The sequence below is a fragment of the Mauremys reevesii genome, linkage group 7 (genome assembly GCF_016161935.1).
Source record: "Mauremys reevesii isolate NIE-2019 linkage group 7, ASM1616193v1, whole genome shotgun sequence".
Taxonomy (NCBI): Eukaryota; Metazoa; Chordata; order Testudines; family Geoemydidae; genus Mauremys; species Mauremys reevesii.
In genome coordinates, this window is record NC_052629.1 from 123,914,819 (window position 1) to 123,940,377 (window position 25,559).

At 44.1% G+C, this 25,559-nt stretch overlaps 1 long non-coding RNA gene across 3 annotated transcripts in view; it reads right to left on the reverse strand.

Moving 5' to 3' along the window:
• LOC120369160 overlaps positions 1-25,559 on the reverse strand; it is a 73,891-nt gene that overhangs the window by 23,150 nt on the left and 25,182 nt on the right. Inside the window, exons 5-7 of one of the 3 annotated variants that reach the window (XR_005582975.1) lie at positions 22,173-22,319; positions 19,144-19,350; positions 14,890-14,997 (exon numbers count right to left, since the gene is read on the reverse strand). This is a non-coding gene — a long non-coding RNA (uncharacterized LOC120369160). Of the gene's footprint in view, positions 1-14,889; positions 14,998-19,143; positions 19,351-21,899; positions 21,979-22,172; positions 22,320-24,835; positions 25,225-25,559 lie in introns of those variants that run through there. The other 2 variants (XR_005582976.1, XR_005582974.1) reach the window with 2 other exon arrangements.

Here is a 25,559-nt window from a genome sequence, read left to right on the forward strand (position 1 = left end):
AAGGAAGTAGCATGTTTCAGAGGGTAAGACTTTCTCCGATCTCCCTGCATATGGTAGATTCTGATTATTTTCCCCATAAAAAAGGGAAAAGTTATTTGACTGTTAATCAAAATTCCCTTTAGCTTCCGAGAAAGCGCATTGAGATATGAACCAGGGAAGCATTAGTTCAAATCTCATTGTGACCTCACGTGAGCACCCCAATGGGCCAGGTTTGTCTGCATTTGTACTCTCAACTTTGCTCTGCTTGTGGTAACCCCTGTTGATAGTTAAACTTCTAAAGCAGTTTTCAGTGCCTCGGCCCTCTGGCTGAGCCACACAGTGCCTATAGGTGTACAAACAAAACAGACCCTTTCCAGGGTGCAAGTCCAACCGGGCCTCTCACGGTGCCCTCTGTAACATCTTGGTCCATAGCCCTGATTCCAGGCTCAGTTCTTAGTAAGTCTAACAGGGCCTATCACAGCACCCTGATTAGCCTTGGCCCCTCCTGGGCTAGCTTCCGATGCTACCTGCTCTGTTAGCGAGCAGTGCCCCTGTGCCTCTCCCTGGAGACTTTGCTCTGAGCCTTCCTGACCCTAGCTGAGGCATTAGTTCAGTTCCATCCCCTTCAGGGGTTAACACAGTTCAATTAAATGCTGATCCTATTTGGGGTCTTCTGTCCCCTTTTCTGGGCTTGGTTAAGCTCTTTCTCTGGGCTTAGGTCCCTCTGCCTGTGGCAGGGCAGGGGGGAACCAAGGCCTGGCTACTACTCCAGGTCCAAACCCAGGGACCCTAAAATTAGCAGCTGCTGACTGCTTCCCCTTAACTACTTGCTACTGCATTTCCCTGGGCCACTTCCCTTCTCAGCCCCATCACATTCAGCTTCACCCTTACCTCAGGGCTGAAGTCTTGCTTGAGTCCAAGTCATCAGCCTGGACCACCTTCCTTGCTCCTCTGGCTCTACCCAGCAACTGATCTGCTCTGTTCTCTCCAGCAGCTCCTTTTATATGAGCCTGCTGGGCTCTGATTGGCTGCTTCCCTGCAGTCTCACTAGGCAGCCTGGAGGACCCAGCTCTCCTGCTCCTTCTTGGGGCACAGTGTAATAGGACCACGAGGCCTCCAGCAGGGGGCCTTAAAGGGCCTGATACACCCAATCACACTCACCTATTCCTCTCATTGATCAAGAGGTAGTGTGGCTTTAAAAGTTGTAGGATGTGAAGGTCAATCTCTGCTCTGTTTAGAGAGATCACACGAGACAAGAGGTCAAATTCCACGCTGGCATAAGATGCCTATAAAGTGGTGCCCTCTATATTACACCTGTGTACACCAGCAGAGAATTTGACCTATACAGTCCATGTTATAAACCTTGCAATTGGCTCTTTGTAATCAGAGCCTTGCACCTACACAGAGGCACTTCAACTTCAGTAGGTTTGGGGTTAGTACACGGAGCCACCCAGGCAAGACATCTTTTTATAAGTGAAAAAGGCCACCTAAATCTGCCTTGTGAACTTATATCAACTATGAAAGTTAGAACCATGTTTATTTATGAAAAAATTGTTATTGGATACCCCTTGGAGCCTGAGAAAGAGGTGAATACCTAGTCTATGTCCACAGGGCATAGATTCTTGACGTGTCATGACATTACAAGTGAAGGCCATACACAGACAAGAATGGGGAATGGAGACGAAGGAAAAGGGTGCTGTCAGGAAGATCAGACGGCTACTCAGCAAGGCACATGCAAGTTGTGATGATTCTATTCTGTTGGTTTTTTTTAATTCCCTCCTTCCTTTTGTCACTTCTTGTGGGCTCGGAAGCAGAATTTGAGGGATGGGCATGCAGTGAGGGAGGCTTTGGTAAATAGGTTCAGAGATTATGTTCCAAATATAAAGAACAGACTAGAAACAGGGGACAGAGATGCCGAGAGAAGTAGCTAGATGGGATGTTAAGACTAGTGATTGCCACTGGCAGAGCAGAAAGGGTGGGAAGATCATAGAAATGTAGGGCTGGAAGGGGCCTTGGGAAATCATCAAGTCTAGCCCTTGCACTGAGGTAGGGTCAAGTAAACCTAAACCATTCCTGACAGGTGTTTATTCAACCTGTTCTTAATATCCAGTGATGGGGATTGCACAACTGTCCTTAGAAGCCTATTCCAGAGTTTAACTATACTTACAGTTAGAAAGTTTTTCCTAATATCTAGCCTAAATATCCCTTGTTGTACATTGAGCCCATTACGTCTTGTCCTACATGGACATTGAGAACAATTGATTTCTGTCCTTTTGAATAACAATCCTTAACCTATTTGAAGACTTATCAGGTGCTCCCTCAGTCTTCTTTTCGCCAAGACTAAAAATGCCCAGTTTGGTTTTTTTTAAACCTTTCCTCATAAGTCATGTTTTCATTTGTTGCTCTCTATGGATTCTCTCCAGTTTATCCACCTTCCTGAAGTGTGGTGCCCAGAATTAGACACAGCATTCCAGCTGAGTCCTCAAGACACCAGTGCCAAGTACAGTGGAACACTTATCTTCTGTGTCTTACACATGACACTCCTGTTAACACACTGCAGAATATTATCCTATTTCCTTTTTACATTGCTGACTCATACTTAGCATATGATCCTCTATAACCCTCAGATCCTTTTCAGCATTTATTCCCCATTTTGTAGTTGTTCATTTGATTTTTCCTTCCTAAGTATACTACTTTGCACTTGTCTTTATTGAATTTCATCTTGTTTTAATTCAGACCAATTCTCCAATTTGTCACAGTCATTTTGAATTTTAATCCTATCCTCCAAGTGCTTGCAACTCGTTCCTGCTCAGTTTTATCTGCACATTTTACAAGCACACTCTCAACTCCATTATCCAAGTCATTAATGAAAATATTGACTAGTACCAAACACAGGAATGACCACTGATGGGCTCCACTAGATATCCCAGTTTGACAGTGAACCACTGAAAACTACTCTGAGTTCAGTTTTGCACCTACCTTATAAGAATTTCATGTAGACCACATCTCCCTAGTTTGCTTAGGAGAATGAAATGTGGGACTTTATCAAAAGCCTTACTGAAAAGCAAGACATATCACATTTACCGCTTCCCCCATACACTAGGCCAGTAACCCTGTCAAAGAAGGAAATTAGGTTGTTTTGGCATGATTTGTTCTTGGCAAATCCATATTAGCTATTCCTCAAAACAATATTATCCTTTAGTAGCTTACAAATTGATTGCAGTATCTTTCTAGGGACCAAAATTAGGCTGACTGATCTATAATGCCCCAAATCCTTCTTGCTCCTCTTTTTAAAGATAGGTACTTTTTTATTTTCAGCTCATTAAAGAGCTCCTGGTGGAGCCATATTGACCTCTTGCTATTCTGCCGATCTTTCCTTCACATTGGGATAGTTTGCAGTTGTTCCTTTAATATCATTTCTTTGAGAAACTACCAGCTCTCCTGAATTTTTTTCCTTAGATTTTCTTCCCTGCCATTTCTGAGTTTGTTAAAGTGTGCTTTCTTGAAGTCCATTGTCCTTATTCTGCTTCTCACTCTTTCCTTGCCTCCAAATCATGAAATCTATCATTTCATGATCACTTTCACACAAATTGCCTTCCACTTTCAGGTTCACTAACAATTCCTCCATGTTGGTTAGAATCAAGTCTAAAATTCCTTTTCCTTTGTTACTTCCTCCACTTTTTGAAATGGAGAGTTGTCCACAATACATTCCATGAACTTATTGGACATTTTGTGTTTTGCCATATTACTTTTCCAACAGATATCTGGGTAGTTAGTGTCCTCCATTACTACCAGGCCTTGCAGTCTGGATATTTCTGTTACTTATAATAGAATCACAGAATATCAGGGTTGGAAGAGACCTCAGGAGGTCATCTAGTCCAACCCCCTGCTCAAAGCAGGACCAACCCCAACTAAATCATCCCAGCCAGGGCTTTGTCAAGCCGGGCCTTAAAAACCTCTAAGGATAGAGATTCCACCACCTCCCTAGGGAACCCATTCCAGTGCTTCACCACCCTCCTAGTGAAATAGTGTTTCCTAATATCCAGACTGGACCATTGCTCCATGTTCTGTCATCTGCAACCACTAAGAACAGCCTAGCTCCATCCTCTTTGGAACCCCCCTTCAGGTAGTTGAATGCTGCTATCAAATCCCCCCTCATTCTTCTCTTCTGCAGACTAAATAAGCCCAGTTCCCTCAGTCTCTCCTCATAAGTCATGTGCCCCAGCCCCCTAATAATTTTCGTTGCCCTCCGCTGGACTCTAATTTGTCCACATTCAGTAGTGGGGGGCCCAAAACTGGATGCAATACTCCAGATGTGGCCTCACCAGTGCCGATTAGAGGGGAATAATCACTTCCCTTGATCTGCTGGCAATGCTCCTACTAATGCAGCCCAATATGCCATTAGCCTTCTTGGCAACAAGGGCACACTGCTGACTCATATCCAGCTTCTCGACCACTGTAATCTCCAGGTCCTTTTCTGCAGAACTGCCGCTTAGCCAGTTGGTCCCAGCCTGTAGCAGTGCATGGGATTGTTCTGTCCTAAGTGTAGGACTCTGTACTTGTCCTTGTTGAACCTCATCAGATTTGTTCTAGAAATGCATCATCCAACTCCTCTTCCTGATTTGAAGGTCTATATTAGATCTCTACTATGACATCACCCCTCTTTTGACCCCTTTTACATCTTTACTCTGAGACTTGCCAACTGGTCTGCCTCTCATCTCATTCTGGACTTAAGAAAAAAATACACATATGAATAGTAATACAGAATATGACAGGAGATTAGGCCTCAAATACAGACAAGACCTGCACAGTATAGGGCCATGAAGACAAGCACAGGAAGCTTGAATCGGATACACAAATGTACCTAAATGATATACAACTTTGCAGAGAGTTACTTGGGCTGAAATTCATTCCTTCTTGCTCAACACTTTGTGCCAAGCACTAAAGGGAGACAGGGGGAGAGAATCCACTCCAAACCCCTGAGGCACCACTCTGAGCTGAACTTATACCCCTATTCCAGTCATGAGCTTAAATAATGTGTGCAGTCTCCAGGATCCTGTACTGGGGGAGCCCCCTGCCAAAGCCTTTAAGAAAATAATGTGGCAGAGGCCTTACACCAAATGGCTCCATGTGCTCTGTGCTATTTGCAGGTAGGGAGGACTCTCCCACCAGGATCCACAGAGTTTTCATAGATTTAAGGCCAGAAGAGACCATTATGATCATCTATTCTAAGCTTCTGAATAACACAGGCCACAGAATTTCACCCACTGATTCCTGCATAAAGCCCATGACCTCTGTCTGAGCTACAGCATATCTTCTGGAGATTAAATAAAAACTGAATGTAAGATTTCAAGTGATAGAGACTCCACCAAACCCTAGGAAAACTGGAACAATGATTAGTTACTCTCCCTATTAAAAATGTGTGCCTTATTTGTAATCTGAATGTGTCTAGCTTCAGCTTCCAGCCATTCAATCTCATCTACCTTTGTCTGCTAGACTTAAAAAGTCCTCTATAACCAGAAATCCTTTCCCCCTGTAGGTACTTCCAGACATTAGACCTTATTGGAGGGATAAGTAAGCTCCTCTTCATGGTTTGTCCCTGTGCTTCTCCAGCACTATCATGGTGCTTTAATGGAGTGAAGGATTCGGCTTTGCACAGACCCACTGAACAGTGCCCAGTGTAGTCACTGATTGTTTTCATTTGTGCAAACTCGTATGGAAAGGAAGGTATGGGTGAATACGAGAGAGAGAGAGAGAGAGAGAGAGACTATAGCTAGCCACAGTGTACACACAGGTAACCACTGAGGAAGATGAGAACATGAAAAGTGAAGGAGACAGTGGAAGAAAAAGGGACACAGATAAAGGATTGTCATTCACAGGTTACTGCATGCCCCTCTGCTTTTTAGCAGCATCAGTCACAACAGGCACCATAACAGAACTTTTGGAACCAATGTTTTTAGTCTCATGACAGAGCAGACAAGAGTCGCATGACCTATTCTTTGGGCAAGGCTACAGCATGCTTTCCAATAGTCATTGAGTGGAACTGCCCTTTTGTTTCTGCCCCTTTCCGACAAAGCTCGCTAATTGTGAGCAGGGCAACAGCATTCCCAGAGTTCTGCCTTCAGACAAGTCCTGGGTCCCACCCTACAAGGTGTGAGCACCCTCACTTCCCACTGATGAGGGAGTTTAGTGTGACATGGTGCTCAGCGCCTTGCAGGATCAGGTGCCTTGTTTATTAGCCATGACGCTTAGCAGCTAAAGCATGTTGTATCAAAATGCCATACCTTCCCCAATGTCTAGATAACATACTAAGTCTATGGTCAATAGCAAAACAAAATTCTCATTTTCTTTTGTTGCCTCACAATAGTGAAAAATAGAATTCAATCCAGGGAAGTGCCAGGGGACACCAACAACATTTAGATGAAAGTTTTCTGTGACTTGTTGCATCCAACTTTCTTGTAATCACCCATGAGACTTCCCGCTTTGCAGACATCCCAGATGCTGCCAGAAGAATATGGGTGATTGATTGGGGCCGCAAGATTTAATGTATTCACTGAACCTTGCTCTGCTAACTGCTCATATTCATCTCAATAAGGATTGAATCAGCAGGTCACACTATGCCACCAGGATAATTACAGGCAGAATGTATGAGATTTTTAAAATCTACCCGTTTTAGTTTATATCAAGCATGAATGACAAGTAAGGTTCGAAAGGTCATAGCAAATGCATAGTACAATAAACAGACAGCAGATTGTTATAATATTGGGGCCCAATCGTGCGGTCATGATGGAGACAAAACTCCCATTATTTTCAGTGGGAAGGTTGTTTTGGGGGGGATATTTGCCTAAATAAGGACTTCAGGATTAGGCACTTATCAGACTCCTGTACTCTGAAGAGACAGATATTTCATTGTAATTTAGAGCAAAGCCCAAGTAGCTAACACACGTAAACTATTTATTCAAAGTAATCACTACTACAATGCACAATTTCCACACTTCTGTTTGGATCACATTTCTCCACGTTTTGTTATTTATTTGGTAATTTTGGCAGTATCTGGCTTTCACTAAGTTCCTGCTTTTTACCCAGTTATCACAGCTAGGGTCCCTGGAGCAGAAGAAGGTCAAGTAGGCAACTTTGATGTTCTTAATATGTTTGTTTTCAGTTTCTGTAGATATTTTTACTCATGAGCGTGAAGGGCTAACCACTGGCTTTAGCTAGGCACATTGTGGACAGACGTAGACAAAATCAGTGGGATGGACATTCTTCTAGTAGCCCTCTGGCTCCCAGTCAATGGCCCCTGTATAGGAGCCTTGCTCATCCCACATTTGGAAGGGCTCCACTCCAGTAAAGCGCTTAAGCACATACTGAACCTTCAGCACATTTGAACTCCCACTGGCTTCAGTACGACTAGGAGTGTGCTTTACATTAAGTACGTGCTTAAGTACTTTGCTGGATAAGGGCCGAGGGTGGAATTGCAATAGGTTTTGTAGAGCTTTTGGTCAATGCTCAACTCCCCATTGTACATATCTGTGTGCAGGCAGCAGGGAGGGGGTGCTGGTGAGGTAACAGGGACTTGAAAGACTTCTCCAATACCAGGCTTGTCTTCACTGGACCAGTGGATCTCAACCAGGGGCCCAGGGCTGCAAGCAGATTTCAGGGAAGCCACCAAGCAGGACAGCATTCGATTCGCTGGGCCCAGGGCAGAAAGCCGAAGCCCCACCACATGGGGCTGAAGCCTGAGGCCCTGAACACTGCCACCCGGAGCTGAAGCCAAAGCCTGAGCAAGGTAGCTTCGTGGTTTGGGAGCCCAAGGCAGGTGCCCTGCTTGCTACCCTTTAGCGCCAGCCCTGGCTTTTATATGCAGAAAACCAGTTGTTGTGGCACAGCTGGGCCGTGGAGCATGTTGTAGGGGCCTCAGAAAGAAAACGGTTGAGAACCCCTGCACTAGGCCATTAGAACATGGGCCTGAGGGACCGTGTTTAATAGAACTCAGCAGGCAGTATAGACAGGGGCAAATCGTATTTAACATGAATAGGTTTCATAAACAAAACTGTTCAATAGTAACTATTGGCTGTTTCCCCACATAGACTTCCCCAGTTTGTGGCTGTTAGATCATTTTCAGTGCAAAGTATATTTTAGTACACACACAAATACCCTCTCTTCTCATAGAGATGACTTCTCATTTTCTGCAGTGTAGCAGTACCAACGGCTATATCTCAAGGCCATCCCCTTGGGGTGAAGGCAGACACCTCGCTTACCTCCTAAGTCATTCCCTGCGACAGCAGTCCCGTGGGCCAGTCCCTGGGTATGAGGTATAGCCCTGTGGCTGTACCTCTGAGCAAGTCCACCCACTTCCAGAGTGTGCATAAGTACAGGGCTGGCTTTAGGCCTATTCCACCAATTCCCCTGAATCGGGCCCCACGCCTAAGAGGGCCCCACGCCCAGTGAGAATCCCTTCCCTGGCTAGAGGCGCCTTTTTAATTTTTACTCACCTGGCGGCGCTTCGGGTCTTCAGCGGCACTTCGGCGGTGGCTCCTTTGCTTCCTCTGGGTCTTCGGCAGCAGGTCCTTCAGTGCCACTGAAGACCTGGAGTGACTGAAGGACCCGCCGCCAAAGTGCCACCGAAGACTCAGAGCACCGCCCGGTGAGTACAAGCCCCATGTGTTTTTTTACGTGTGTTTTTTTATTGTTGTTTTTTAAGTCATCCCTGCTGGGGTCCCGTTGAAACTGTTCGAATTGGGCCCCGCACTTCCTAAAGCCGGCTCTGCATAAGTAAAACAGTCCAAACAAGAAGGAAAAGTGTTCCAAGGTCCATGAGGGGCCAGGCCCCTTTCCTCACACAAAGAAGAGGAAAGCAGGCTTTCCAGGAGTCTCGGCTCCCATCCTTCTTCATGGTTAAAGGCCAAGTTAGTCTTGGGTGTTTCAACAATGAAACAGACCAGCCCAACTCCTTGCCTCAGAGGGCTCAGGCTAGTGGTACCCCCAAGCCACTCCTCAGAAAGTAACCCAGTGCCATGCTCTGGGAGCCCTGAGCTCAGGTTCTCCTCGTTTCAGAGTCTTGGGGCAGCCCCATGCACCCTGTTGTGTCCCAGTGTGTCACTGTAGGTGTGCTCCACCTTAGTTTCCCCCAGCAGGGGCAGCCATAGGTTCACTTTAACAGCTACAAGCAAGGAGAAGCTAACAAATAGCATGTCCCCTTTCTATCAGGTTTCAGGGCCGGAGCAGTTATAACACACAGTTCATAAGGGCCTCACCTCAGGGCCCTGGTTCAAAGCTCCTCAAACTTAAAGTCCCCAAAGCAAAGTCTCTGAATCTGGTTAGGCTGGTCTTCTAGAGCCTGAGAGAGAAACTACCACCTACCGCAGCCTGCATGGCTTTTATTCCCTCCTCCCTAGCATGCCTGCGTGTTCCTGTTTAAATAGCCCAACCCTAGAGTGGGGCAAGGTATTGCCTCCCTTTTTACACCCCAACCTATCCCTTAAAGGGGAAGGACTCCCTTCACACACCCTCACTGGGCTGAATTTCTCCCTTTTAAAGGCCGCCCCCAGGCCTGGCTAGCCACACAGGTGCAGCAGGGTGTGGTTGATTGGGACCATAGAGTTCTTTTAAGCCTCATTGACTGAGGTGTAGAGGGATGGCATCTGCCCCGCCACAGGCATGAAAAGTGCAGGTGCGTCACCACGACTCCCTCAGAGCCAGAGGAGAATGGCAGCCCTACAGTTCCCCCCCAAATGCTCACACCATCTTCACACATAGATGATTCCAGTCCCAGAGACAAAAATTGGCCATCTCCTCATTGTCCAGCAGGACAGGGAGGCTGCATCGTAGCAGACTCTGCATACAACAGGCACATCTTAGTCCCGCAGTGTTCAGCCACTAAGTACCCAAGATGTCTCCAGCCCTCCTATTTATAATATTTCCCCCATTGGCTCAACTCTCAGATGGTGAATGTGTGAGACTGTTCGCCCTCAACAGAAATCTTCTACACAGCTTTAGATGCAGCTAAAGAGCACGTCTGGTAACTGCCCCTCTCCCCACACTTCTGGGTGTTTCTAAGATCATAGAATCATAGAATCTCAGGGTTGGAAGGGACCTCAGGAGGTATCTAGTCCAACCCCCTGCTCAAAGCAGGACCAAACCCAACTAAATCATCCTAGCCAGGGCTTTGTCAAGCCTGACCTTAAAAACCTCTAAGGAAGGAGATTCCACCACCTCCCTAGGTAACCCATTCCAGTGCTTCACCACCCTCCTAGTGAAAAAGTTTTTCCTAATGTCCAACCTAAACCTCCCCCTCTGCCACTTGAGACCATTACTCCTTGTTCTGTCATCTTCTACCACTGAGAACAGTCTAGATCCATCCTCTTTGGAACCCCCTTTCAGGTAGTTGAAAGCAGCTATCAAATCCCCCCTCATTCTTCTCTTCTGCAGACTAAACAATCCCAGTTCCCTCAGCCTCTCCTCATAAGTCATGTGCTCCAGCCCCCTAATCATTTTTGTTGCCCTCTGCTGGACTCTCTCCAATTTGTCCACATCCTTCTTGTAGTGTGGGGCCCAAAACTGGACACAGTACTCCAAATGAGGCCTCACCAGTGCTGAGTAGAGGGGAATGATCACATCCCTCGATCTGCTGGAAATGCCCCTACTTATACAACCCAAAATGCCATTAGCCTTCTTGGCAACAAGGGCACACTGTTGACTCATATTCAGCTTTTCGTCCACCGTAACCTAATTTGCCTTGCCTTGCTGTCTGTACCTGTGCAGAGGCAGAGAGGATTCAGCTAAAATCCATGTCTCCTCCCCACTGCTTAAAAATCAAATCCTGCAGATTACTATGGCTGCTAGTATGAATTCTACAGTCCCAAGTTTCACCCCTGTCTGCAATATGTGGATGGCAGAGATACATCAAGGAGACTTCCTCTGCCTCAGAACAGAGTGATGGTGGCACTTGGGGACCTTCTTGCTGTGCCTGAATTAAAACTCCAAAGTATGTGTTTCACTACAGGATAAGGTCCCATTTAAGTGAAGGGGGCTCTAGAGAAGATAAATGTTGGCTGTTACAACTCTGTTGAAAGCTTTGTTCAACTGTTATCCAAGACTTTAGTTATTTGGAGACATGTAATGAAGGGCTGCATTCACTCACAGAGCTTGAACAGAAATACAATATGTGGATGGGAAAATCAATCGTGTGCTGAGAGGCACTACTCAAAAAGAAGCTGCACCCATTTTACTCAGATCAGCATCTCCATCGTTCACGTGGCGAGAAGTTCTTCTCCCCCAGTACAGACCATAAATTGTATTGGAGAATAAAGTTTTGAATCAGCATCTCTGAGGCTCTTTGTGGCAGTCCCATAACGGCTGACAATTGACTTCATCTGTAGCAGTGACAGAATGCTGGAGCCCAGTGACGGAGACTGTAATCCTTTCCATCCTACTTTAACAATCAGAACAAGAACTTTATTGTTCACAGTTAAACGGTGCTGTTACTGCTGATAAGAGGTTTCAAAATATGAAATATCAGGATTCTATACAGTGGATCCCAATTAAAATAAATCGGGATCTGCCTACTGTCACCACAGCAGAGTATCTGAGAAACCTCAGGTAAACTGCTGTGGGAAATGTTGATTGGTTAGTAGCTGCCACAATAAGTGCAATATTTATTAGTACACCTCTACCCCGATATAACGCTGTCCTCGGGAGCCAAAAAATCTTACTGCGTTATAGGTGAAACTGCGTTATATTGAACTTGCTTTGATCCGCCGGAGTGCACAGCCCCGCCCCCCCGGAGCGCTGCTTTACCATGTTATCTCCAAATTCGTGTTATATCGGGTCACGTTATATCAGGGTAGAGGTGTATTACCATACTACATAGGAGCCCTAGTGATCATAGGTGCCAACTCCGTGGGTGCTCTGGGGCTGGAGCACCCACAGGAAAAAATTAGTGGATGCTCTGCACCCACCAGCAGCCAAGCTCCCCTAACCGCCCCCAGCTCCTCCTCCACCTCCTCCCCTGAGCGCACCACGTCCCTGCTCCTCTGCCTACTTCCCAGTGCTTCCCGCCCGGCTGCCGCCAAGCAGGTCCCCGGGAGGGAAGGAGAGGAGTGGGAACATGGCGTGCTCAGGGAAGGAGGCGGGATTTGGGGAAGGAGTTGGAATAGGGGCAGGGAGGGGGCGGAGTTGGGGTGGGGACTTTGGGGAAGGGGCTGGAATGGGGGAGGGAAGGGGTTGGAATGAGGCAGAGCCTCATGGAAGGGGTAGAGGCGGGGCCAGGGGCAGAGGAGAGGTCGAGCACACACAGGAAAGCGAGGAAGTCGGTGCCTATGCTAGTCATGCACCCACACCCCATTGCACTAGGCCCTATACAAACACAGAACAAAAAGACAGTCCCTGCCCCAAAGAACTTACAATCTAAGACTCCAAAGACAGACAACAACAAATGGATACAGACAGGCGGATGGGGAGTAAAGGAAACAATACTGGTCAGCCTGATAAGCAGTGGTTTCTGCACACCAGCAGCCTGACCATTATCAAGTTTTTTGTAGGTGGTCATGGCAAAGGAGAGTTGTGAGGAGGGTTTTGAAGAAGCATAATGGGAGGGTGCTCTGCAGATATTTGTGTAGAGAATCTCCCAAGAGCAAGGGGCAGTGTAGGAGAAGACACAAAGGTGCTTGTTTGAAACTGTAATAAGTGGGTGAGAGGCTGGCATCAGGAGCCGACCAAAGGCAGGAGTTGACATTTTGACAGCAAATGAGGGACAAAAGGTAGGGTGGGGATAGGGCCTGAAGGCGAAGCCTTCTTTAAAACTTCTTTGGTACAAAACTCACATCTTTGAATAAGAGATGAAAAGAAAGAAGGTGTTGGTGAAAAACTAATCTGGTACAATGTTCAGCCTCCCATTTCCCAGCTGATAGAGATGGTAGAGAAAAAACAATCTGTCTTCGTGTCACACTTTCACAGTAAAAAGGTCCTTAATGCAGAATACCATTTGTTCTTGATTCTTCTACAACCAAAAGAATCTGAGTGAATTTCTCAATAATCATGTTTGCTTGAGAGAAACACTTTGAGAGATGTCTCCCATTTATGTTCTTCCTTTGTCCCTGCTCCTCATTTCCAGAGTACTTTGAGAGCTGGCGTAGGTTTTCACTGATGAATGGGCCAGACCATTTTCTATTGTCATTGTGATTTTTTTTCAATTTTCTTTTTTAAGCAATCTTCACTTCTCAAACTTGCCTTCTCCTTCAGTTTTTCAGTGTCTGATTTTTATTCCTGGCCTGCAGAGGAATACCGCTGTTAACATTTGTGACTAGGGATGGGCAAACTCCTTTTGTCTGTTTTAAACGTTGTGAGTTCAAAAGTTCAGCTTGAACTTGAATGCTGTTGGGCTTGTGGGAGAAACAGTGATAAAAGAACAAAGGGGGAAAGATGCAGTAGAAGAAACAGGATAAAAATGGAACACAGGAGGAAAGAATAAGTTCTAATGAAAATGTAGATACACTAAAACTATCACATACAACACCCTCATCAAGTGCAATATGTCCCCCCTCTGGTGAGCAATCCACAAAGAATAGCAGCCTGCTACTTCTTCCAGCTCATGTCCTTTAGTTCTCATGCTAGAGCTTTGTACCGCAGCGATTCAGAGATTAACACCAGAAGGGCCATTGTGATACTCTAGGCTGAACTAGATAACAGAGAATTTCACCCACTGATCCCTGCATTGAGCCCAATAACTTGTGGCTGAGCTAGAGCACGGAGATGGAGTGTACTATATTTTAAGGGCCACACGGGAGCCACAATCAGAGCCATCTGCATATAATCAAGGAGGGTCCCTGCTGCACTGGAGGGCTGCCCTATTTAACACAGGAAGAGGCAGCTGAGTGTGTGTGATATTGAGATTAGATGGTAAATAATTAGTATGGGATGGTGATCTCTGGCCCAGGCCGTTGACAATTTGTCTGGCCAGGCCCAGGGACGTCATGTTCTGAGCAATCCAAATCTTTTGGGGAGGAGGCAGCTCTACCTTAGCACAATATTCCTTTTAGCTAGAAAAAAAAATACCCTTTAACTGAAGTGATTCTGCAATTAAAGAGTTCACACTAAATTACATGAAATGAAGGCCTGCAAACTTGATCTAGTTTTGTGAAGGGAAGTCATGCTTTACCAGTCTATCAGAATTCTTGGAGAGTGTCAGCAAGAAGGCGGATAAGGGTGATCCACTCAATACAGTGTACTTGGATTGTCAGATAGCCTTTGATCAGTTCCCTTGCCAGAGGCTCTAAAGGAAACTAAAATAGTCATGGGATAGCAGCAGGGGTGTGTATAAGGGGGGCAAGCAGGGGCACGAGCCCCGCCCCAATAATTGGGAGCACAGAACTCTTCTGCCACAGCCAAGTACTTGTGGCTACATTTATTCAGATGGCTCCATGGCGCATGAATTTTCATGGAAATGGTGAGTGTAGTGCTGTTTATTTCTATGCATATGATGTATGTGCGTGTGTTTATATGGTTTAATGTGTATACTGTGTGTGTTTAACGTTCCCCTCCAAAAGCAGTCAAATTTAAATTCCTGTGCACACCCCATCTCAGAAAGGATAGAGTAGAATGAGAAAAGTTTCAGAGAAGGGCAACAAGGATGATCCAGGGTATGGAAGCCATTCTATATAAGAGAGACTAAAAAGATTAGGGCAGTTCAAGTTAGAAAAGAGAGAATTACGGGGGGATATGATAGAGGTCTATAAAATCATGAAAAGTGTGGGAAAAGTGAATAAGGAAATGTTATTTACCCTTTCCCACAATATAAAAACCAGGGATCACCTGATGAAATTCACAGACAACAGGTTTAATACAAACAAGAAGTATTCTTTAATACAACACACAATTAACCTGTGGAACTCATTGCCATGGGATAATCTGATGGCCAAAAGTATAACTGAGTTCAAAAAAGATAAGTTCATGGAAGATAAGTCTGTGACAGGGTTCACTCACCAGAGCAGAGCCTCCTGCTGGTCGTGTCGGGGATTAGCTCTGTGGAAGTAGAGAAAAGGATAAAGGGAATTTGAACATAGAGATCTTAGTCTCTAGGAATAGAGCAAGAGTCAGGCTAACAAAGTCAGGCTGACTCTGACTCTAATAACGCGAGACTTGAAGGCCTAGGCAAGTGGAAAGCGAGTGGGGGGAAAAAACTGTAAGAGATACTGTTTTTTGACCTTGTGTTAGATAAGAATGGAATACAGACTGTAGCAGGAACTGCTGAGAAAGAGTAAGATATCAGGAAGGAATATGTATAAACAAGATGCGGTTGTTGATCATTATTGTCTGTAACAAAAGGTATAAATGCTTGCCCTAACTGTTTATCTAACGGAGACCTGCCATGAGTACTCTCCCGTGCATATTGCAATTGCTTGAAATAAACCTACCTCTGGCTTGTTGCTCCAAACTCAGAGTGAGGACTTTGTTTTCCTCCACAGCTCTCTCAGCTGGCACACCCTCTCTGTGGTGCCTCTCCCGCCACCTTTTCCACCCACAGACCCATCTCAGCCCAGGAACCGCAGCATCCTTGTCATTCCTCCAGCCATGTCACCATCTCTGCTTCCCCCCTTCCAGGATATCTCAGTCCAACTGCCAAGCCACTTCCCCAGTGGCGGGGAGGGGAGATCTGGGAATAACAGCGGTCAAGTGCCTTGAAACCACAGGCTTTGGTTCAAAGCTGCCCCCATTAATCTTCAGTAAGGATTCTTCTAGAAGGGCACCAACTTGCAAAATATTAAATTGTTTGCAGATTTGATGCAAGGAATCATCACAAAGAAAAAAATCTGATGTTCCCTGCCTGCTTTGTATGTGTGCAGTTGACAAACTCCCACCAACATTCTGCTGTCCATTCCCAGAAGTGAGCCTTTATCTTTCACAGCCCAGCCCACAGACCAAAAATCCTCAGCTACATCCTGTACTGTTGCCTACATATGTATTTTTAATGAGTTGTAAACTTGGTTCAGGAAAGAAAATTAGTTGATGTGTGAAACCCAGAATTTTAGCAAACTATAACACACCAGTAAATGAGAGAGTTAGAAAAATGGATCTGGAGAGTTATGTCAAATTGTTCTTGTTCTCAGTTCTGTTATCAAATTCAAGTTATGTGCTCACTGTTTTCTTTTTTGTACTACTATCTACCTTAGTTGGTTGCTGGGAGGATTAGTTACTGTTCTTCTGCTGTTTTGAAAATATAAATCAATATATAATTGCTAAGTAGCTCTACACATCTTAAGTATCAGAGGGGTAGCCGTGTTAGTCTGGATCTGTAAAAGCAACAAAGAATCCTGTGGCACCTTATAGACTAACAGACGTTTTGCAGCATGAGCTTTCGTGGGTGAATACCCACTTCTTCGGATGCAAGTAGTGGAAATTTCCAGGGGCAGGTTTATATATGCAAGCAAGAAGCAAGCTAGAGATAACGAGGTTAGTTCAATCAGGGAGGATGAGGCCCTGTTCTAGCAGTTGAGGTGTGAAAACCAAGGGAGGAGAAACTGGTTCTGTAATTGGCAAGCCATTCACAGTCTTTGTTTAATCCTGAACTGATGGTGTCAAATTTGCAGATGAACTGGAGCTCAGCAGTTTCTCTTTGAAGTCTGGTCCTGAAGTTTTTTTGCTGCAGGATGGCCACCTTAAGATCTGCTATTGTGTGGCCAGGGAGGTTGAAGTGTTCTCCTACAGGTTTTTGTATATTGCCATTCCTAATATCTGATTTGTGTCCATTTATCCTTTTCCTTAGAGACTGTCCAGTTTGGCCGATGTACATAGCAGAGGGGCATTGCTGGCATATATTACATTGGTGGACGTGCAGGTGAATGAACCGGTGATGGTGTGGCTGATCTGGTTAGGTCCTGTGATGGTGTTGCTGGCACACCGCACCATAGTAACTCTAGCTCAGGAACCAACCCATGCAACAAACCTCGATGCCAACTCTGCCCACATATCTACACCAGCAACACCATCACAGGACCTAACCAGATCAGCCACACCATCACCGGTTCATTCACCTGCACATCCACCAATGTAATATATGCCATCATATGCCAGCAATGCCCCTCTGCTATGTACATCGGCCACAGGATTCTTTGTTGCTTCTACACATCTTGGGCCCCAATCCTGCAAAGACGTGTGTACACATTGCCTTCAATGAGACTACTCGGAGTATAAGGTTAGGCATGTGCATTAGTCTTTGCAAGATCTGGTCTTCTGGCAGTAGCATCTGCTGCATTTCAATCCAGAGGCATATCTGGGATGTAGACATCCCAGACAATGTTGTTCTTTACTCTGACGACAGCTTTCCATAGTTCTGACTGGGAACCCTCTCGTATCCTGCCAAGTTCCACGGGAGTTTCATGATGAAAAGCCCCATTTCCAGAGGCTTTATTATTATTATTTAACATTGACATTGTGTAGCGCCTAGAGGCCATAACCAGGTTGGCCCCTATTGTGCTAGACAACATACAAGTATGAAATACAGGGCAGACCCTGCTCCAAAGAGCTTTGAGCCACAATTCTGGCCCTTTAAAGATTTACCATTCATGTCTCTTGATCTGCACTGGCTTTCCATCTCACTTTGTACTGGCTACTCCAGCACTTTTCAAAGTGTTCTGGCTACCCTGCCTGTCAAGGAAATGTGCATTGACCCCCCACCAGGAAAAGGTAGTGTACCTGTTAGTGGAAAGCAATTAAGTTAATAATGAAAATAGCCACGCTTTATGTTGCTCTGCCAAAAACCTGAGATTTATTAATAGTACATTGGATTGGAAATAAAAGTGTTAAGCCCTGTTTAGGTAGCTTTTATGTGCCTTTTTTACACATTCTGTTCTTGGGAAATCTGGGGGATTTAACTGTACCAATAGATGCCCATTAAGAGTCCATGTGTTGTACTCACAAAACCTTGACCTCCGTACAAAAGTTAATCAGTCCCAGCTACCCAGCAATACAAACTGCACAGAAGTGTTTTCAGCTCCACAGAGTGCTTACAGGTCATAAATAGCAGGAAGAAGAGGAGAGAAATAAAAATCTGAACATGTTCCAAACAGACGTGCCACAAAACACTCCAGGTGTGGAAAAGAGAAGGAGCTGCAGATCCCCCAAGTATTTCTTTTGAAAATTTCCTAGGATTATTTCTTAGGGCCCACTTTGCCATTTCCCTAAGGCCCTGTTACACTGCTCACATGATACATAAAACGCCCTTTCAAGTGCCTTCATTGTCAGGAGATTCTCCGGCCAGCAAAGAGTGTGATGGCTCTATACCTGCTCCCTCCAGCATAAGGAGCATACCAGAGCACACTGGGGAAGGGAGACAATATGGCCTGCTGCTGGGAGCATGTCTCCCAGCACTGGTTGACAGACTTGTGTTAGTGGGGCTCAGGCTAGTGCTCTGAACATAGCAATGTGGACATTTCATCTCGGGCTGGAGCTTGGGGTCTCAAGCCCACCTGACCCCCATAGCTCCAGAGCCTGAGCCAGAACATCCACACTGCTTTTTTGTTTTGTGCTCTAGCACGAGTCCTGCAAACACAAGTCTGTTAACCAGTGCTGGGAAACACGCTTCCAGCAGCAATGTAGACATACCCTAGGGAGTCCTGGGCATCCCAAGCATGTCAGACCAACCTTGAAGTGTCTGATTTCATAGGGACCCAACAGGCCCATGACTGTCTCAATAACAAAGGACTTAGAGCCACCTTTGGATTCTCTTGCTGCATTCCTGCACAGGCATAGAGAATTAAGTATTTTGTACATTCTAAACCCACTTGGAATTAGCCCTCACTCATAAATAAAATGTCACTAAGACAGATTTGGGGTCATGGTATCTACCGAATATTCCATATATCTTTGTGCAGAAGCAGTCCTTGACTAGTAGCCCACCCATTTACCGCATAGTTTCTAGTAGAAGTTGCCCTCATTCAATATCTGCTCCTTTACTATGCATCTTTCAGTGAACCTGCAGGGGAACGCAATAAAGCAGTGGCTCATACACAAAGATATACAGGATGTTCCCTCTGCTAACATAGCTGAAGGCCATGCTTCCTGTTTCTAACCAAGGAAATGCCCATGTGTATGATATTGCAAGCTCTGAACCACAGTGTGCAGACAATTCAATGATACAAGCCTTATTTATGCTGTGAAACAAGCTGTTACCTTGATTGCAATTAGATAGTCCTCAGTTCTGTGGCTGCTGTGCAGGTGCATCTCCCATGGGCTTGAGAAGTGGTTGCAAATACAGCATAGCAACAGGTAGGGGATGTTGACTTGGATCATTACGGGCTCTTCATTATTGATTTTCCAATGCACAGCACCCACAACTGAAATCTTATCCTCCGATGAGCTCAGCTCTCCTTTGGGCACCTAAATGGAAAGGTTAAGGTTTCAGACTTGCTCAGCATCCAAAGAGCTGAGCTCTTTTGAAAACCTGGCCTTATTATACACTTCACCTACCTCTGCCTCAGTTTGTTTCCCCGTAAAACAGCGGGGATAATGTTTAGCCACCTTTGTGGCTTTGGGGATGAAAGGGACTCAGTATTATTTTGAAGTAACAGTATAATGTAATTATTATAATAAAACTTCAAAAATTTGAAAATATATTGGGCCAGATTGTTGGATACGGCATAGCCCTTAGTGCCACAGCAGCAGCCAATTGTGGCCACTGAGTTGGCATATATGACTCCAAGAGGATCACCCCAGTTTGCAAGGGGAACCTCCAGTGGCATAAAGCCAGTGTGGGCTCCTACCCTCCGCCTCCCTATTGCTACTATAGGGAATGTGGTTAGAGGAAAGGGGGCACAGCTGGGGAACCCCTATATTGCCCTCCTCCCCAGTTGTAGTTTTGGTTGCTTGGGGCTGCTAGCACAAGTGTAAGTTGTAGGTGAAAGTTAGAGCAGCCCTAGGGGTTGCTCTGACTTACAGCAGGGGACCATCTCTGAACACAGCAGTCCTCGGTTTGGGAGAGTACAAGAATGCACTTTATGCTGCCTTTACAAGCTGAGCTGTGTGCCTCCAAGAAGCTGTCAGGTTGTGTTCCTCTCAGTTTGTTTTTATTGTGCAGACTCTCATTTTACCCTCTTTCATCCCTGTTTGTGGCACTAGAGCTTTAATTAGAGTTAAAACCACCACTAATGCTACCACTCTCCTGGTATTAACTTTCATTTTGGCTTTAGCAAAACAGGTGTCAGGAGGAATGAATATGATTGCATTTCGCTATTTAATTAACAGCAGAATGGTAAAATTGGAGTGGTAATGAGTAAAACACGACTTCGACATTTAGCAGCATCCCAAATTTTGGTAAAAATATGCAACACTAATAAATTGTTATAATCCTTGAGGGTTGGGACCAGAAGTTGAATCCTTCATCATCCAATCAGAATCCTACTTTTGGCCTTGTCACTTTTGTAACCACTCTGAGATGTGGCTGCAGCATTCTCCCTTCCCTCCTCAGGGGTATGGGTCTTGGATTCACCTATAGGGGCACCTGGTACCTCCACCCAAGGAAACACCTCCTAGTGCAGAGAACATAAAGGGCCTGTCCCTTGGGAAAATATTCAACACCCAATCTCATGCAAAGGAGTGCCAGTCAGAGCACACAAGAATAAAACAGCTATCACAATTCCAAGAGTAATTAAACAGTAATTGAGGCTCTATTAGTTATGGGGAACTCTGGATAAGGGACAATGCAAAAAGGAATTGGGATAATGAAAGGCAAAAACAGTAATACATAAACGCTAACCATCCCTGCCAGCACCCGTCTGGGCAAAGAGTGAGTTTAGTGGGTGGTGCAGCACTGAAATCAATGGCCAGCTTAAAACACAATATCAAAATAAATAAGAAGGGATGTTCTTACAAAGTCTCCACACCAAGGATAGTAAGATTGTCTTTGTTGCTCTCTGGTCTGGGTTAAAATGTGGCATTAGAGTAAACTAACATTGCCATGGAATATGCCACAGAATTAGAAGTGCTTGCTGTGGAATTTGGTCCCATTTTGCCATGGAGTATCTGGGGCCGATACTGGTAGTTTAAAATGAGTCTAATGTGCAGAAGCGTTACTGAAATCAACTTGGAAGCTGCATGTGACCACCGATTTTTTTTTAAAGAACTCTTTACATATTCAGTTCAAGATAGAGATACAATGAGCAAAAATGCCAAAATACAGCCTATTACAAGATCTTCATAAACCACAAAAGCAAAATTGTGTTTGGGAAGCTACCTATACTCTGATGTTTCTTCAAGAATACACAGTTGGAGCAAAAGAGAAGAGGCAGAGTAAATCTGGATTTCCAAAATTATTTATCTTGAAAATTGTTCCGGAATTCAGGAATGTGTCTTAGCTACACTTCTACTCCTACTCCCACTGATGGCAAATTTCCCATTGACTTTGGCCCTAATTTCTATAGCACATTTGCATTTTTAAGCGAATGTACACTGCTCATCTGCTTGGTGAAATACCAGCTGACAGCCATGAGTACTCTGGTGCCTTCTCAAAAGAGAACTGGTGCCAGGGAAGACTATCACAGCCACATAGGATTAACATTACTCTGATGAGCATCCAGCAAAACTGGCAGTCCTATCAAACGGCAAGGAGAACTGAATGAAAACTCTCAAAAAAACCCAGGAGGAGAGAATAAAGAGTCTGGTAAACTAGGTCACACTGATAATAGATTGCTGGGACGAGATTATGACCCACAAAGAAAAACTGTATATGTGACAAAATCAACATGTATTAAAGCAAAATCTGCATAAGTGAATGTGATTTGCAAGTGTTTGAAGAAAGAATGGACTATAAACACCAGCATGTACACTACATGAAAGAACACTATTGAGCCCAGGCAGCTGGAGTAGTGCACAAGTGATGAGATGCTAGTAGGACTGAATCAGGATGCCCTCTGCAGAGCTCTCATCCACATACCTGTAAATATTGGCCCATGAGGTGTCTCGGAGTACGTAAAAAGGGGAGGAAAATTCATTGGCCAGCCATCAAAAAAGCTAAAATAGGTAAACAGATGGGGAGTTAGTCATTAGACTACAACAGCTTAAGAAGTGGCAGAATTATTTGACAATTATGTGCAGTCATTCTGCCAACTTTGTCCTTTGGTTTAAACAACTCTTCTCCCTCCCTGGTGTTTACATAGTTCCCCCTCCATCATCTATTTATAGAGAGCAATCAGATTCCTTCTCACCCTTCGTTTTGCTAGGCTAACCAAGCCAAGCTCTTTCAGTCTTCTTCCATAAGCAGCAGTGGTATTAGGCAGCTGCAACCCATGCAATTGCAGGGAGCCACAAAGCAACGATGGGGCCACCGGACACAGTAACTCAGGTTCTTGTCCCTGGTGACAAAGTGAAATGCATCCACTCAGCATGATGACACAATGACGCAAACCCCACCCAGCATGATGGGAGGCAACAGTGGCAAAATTGAGTTTTGTAGGGGACCACCATGGGACAAACGGGGGCGCTGCTCATAAATAGGCTCTCTGTTCCCTTGATCATCTTAGTAGCTCTTCTTGCATCTGTTCCAGTCTGAGTTAATCTTTCTTGAAAACAAGGACCAGAACTCTACACAAAGTTGCAGATGAGGTCTTACCAGTGCCTTCTACAATTACATTAATACTTCCATATCTCTACTGGAAATGCCTCATCTGATACATCCTAGGATCACCTTTATCTTTTTATGGCAGCAATATGCTGGTGGTTCATAGTGACCCTGTGATCGACCTATTTACTCAGGTTGTTTTCCTCTGTAATTTGCTACTGATGAGTTACATAAGAACATACTTAACAATGCTGGTTAAGTAAATGAATAGTATTATCGGGGGGAGGAGTTGGAAAGAGACAGAGGGAGTGTGTGTACACACCCACGTTCATATGTTCTGGGAGTAAAATCCTTGCCCCATTGAAGTCAATAAGAGTTTTGCCATTGACTACAATGAAGCCAAGATTTCACCCTGAAAGAATTACATTAAACGGTTTACATTTATATTAGAAACTCCTAGTAAATAAGTTCATATCCTCTTAACTAAAGCAGATTAAAGAAAACTATACATATGGATCAGTATAATATGTACATTGGTTAATGTAGGTGGAAATGTATTACCACTTATTTATTATATCATTGACATTTCAGTCTTTTAATGGGTATTACAACTCCACAAAATCCCTTTGAATACTGAAAATGACATAAGTGGCTGTTGTTTTAAAAGGATGTAGCCAGAGACGCATTTGTGGAAAGGTTTCTTTATGTCTTTTATACAATACAGTCAGTTTTTCACATGCTTAAATATATTAAGTGTACTGTACAGAGTAGTTTATAAAGTATAATTTCAAACTTAAGAACAGCCCTCAAAATTACAAATTAACCCCTCAAAGGCAAAGCAACTTCACTTCCTTAAGCTGACTGTCTTCTGCCTCCACCCCAACCACTACCTTTTCTAAGAGAGGATACATAAGTAGCCAAGCAGAGAATGTACTTTTATTACTACCCCATTTGAGATTCCCAAGGGGATTTCTGTGTCTGTATGTCATAAAGGGCATTCAAATGTCACAGAAAGTTTCTCTTCTGCTTTGTGTAGCCAATTACTTAATTTTATCATTCATTGTGTGATGTTATGATTAACTAACATATGATTATGATTATATATGACATGTCGTGTCATATATAATCATTGTATGTTGAACAGAATTAAATTGTAGGATTATAGAAGGATACGATTGATTGGTAGTCAGAAGTGATAAGTATATATTAGGTGTCTAAATAAGTAGGGCTGAAATGCAAGGCTTACAGGCTGACGCCTGTCAGATTTTAGCTTAGCCATTCTAGGCCTTAGGCTTAAGAAATGCTTGACATAAGTAAGTGACCAAAGAATAACTCGCTGCCACAAGATTATGGGAAAAGATGCACCAATAGGTGGCATTGCGAAAAATTAACCACCAGATTCGTTTTTTATTAAAAGATACCCAGTAGTCACATTTTTCTAACACGTGCCCTAACCGTAGGGTACACGATGTATTAGAGTACTAGGTATAGTCAGAATCACATTATAAAAGAGGATGCCTGGAATGGGAAAAATAAGTTACCTTTGGGAATACTCCAGCAGGAACCACCTATCTACTGATGATCAATCTGTGGAGGACCCATTAGACCTTAAGACTATCTAGGAGGATGTGAGTTTGACTATAGCTATAACTTGTGCATGGATATTTTCAGGATTTATATATGCTTGGATAATCATAACCTTGATGGAAACTTTAATAAAATTGGTAAGGCACACAAGACATTGTGAATGTCTGTTCCTTTCCTTGATCTTCATGTGTTCCTAGAGACTCTAGATCTGAGACAAATGACAGAAATAACTTTCACTCTGAGTTTAAAACTCTACTCACTAGAGTCGAGCCCATGGTGGCATAATACAAAATTACTGAAAACAGTAAATTAACTAAATTCACTTTATAAGGCTACTTTTGTGTTCAACACATTCCTCCTTCACACACTGAGCTGGACATCAGAATTATCCATTCTGCCACAGAAGGTTGTGTGTCACTTTTCCAATGCCTCCAAATCACATTTAACAGACATATGAACTATTTTTAAACTAGATTTTATAAAAATTCTAACTCTAAGGTGTGATGCACTGGGCTTGAGTCCAGAGAGAGCTATAACCTAATGCCTCAAATATATTCCATTTTGTGTCATGATTTAGCCCCAAGTTGGTGAACTGTTTCCCAATCACAAAAGGGCATAGTATCCTCTTACCCTTGTCTTTACAATCTCCAGCATAATCTCTAAGTGTTCTGATTTGTAAAGGTATCTGTAGTGACAACAAAAGTAACCAGAAAAAATAGTCACCTGGTAGACAAACTTAATTAAAGGGTGAACAAAGTCATGCTGGAATCTTCCAGATACTTCAGCCACTAAGGGCCTCAGTACAACTCTCTAACTGCCTTCAAATGTGATGCTCTTCTCAGGGCCTCAAATACTCTGTCTCTGAGACCCACTCCCGCCAACGGCCATTAAATCTTCCCCTGCTGGCCAATTATCACCCTCCGCAGCAGAAGAAAAAGAACAGAATCTGACTTCTGCTAACCAATCACTTGCTCAGCTGATTTATCACAAGAGATGTTCTTCTCAAAAGGGCCACCTGAAAGCAACCTGTTCCTTCAGCCCCCACAAGAACAGAGGGAGATGACAGCTCTTCATGGAAGTCTCTGGAGCATCACATTCTTTGTCAGCCTGTGCTGAAGGTGAAACTCTCAGTTATGAAGAACAACATGGAAACATCACAATTAATCTTAAAACACACTCTTCAAATGTAGTCTTCCAATGCAATTTTAATGAGTTTACATTGTTTGGGAAGTGTGAAGCACCTGTATTATTCTGCTATTCAAAACCAAAAGAAAAAAAGTCTGACACAGCGTGTGGAATTTCCTAAAAGACCCGTTTTAAAATTAATTTAAACTCCTAAAATACTTTACAGATTTAATTGTAAATTCTCTGAAAATGTGTTTATGCTCAGAGATTAAGTGTTGAAATTCTGGGAAGAATATAAGAAAATTATAGCATATCTGAAAGA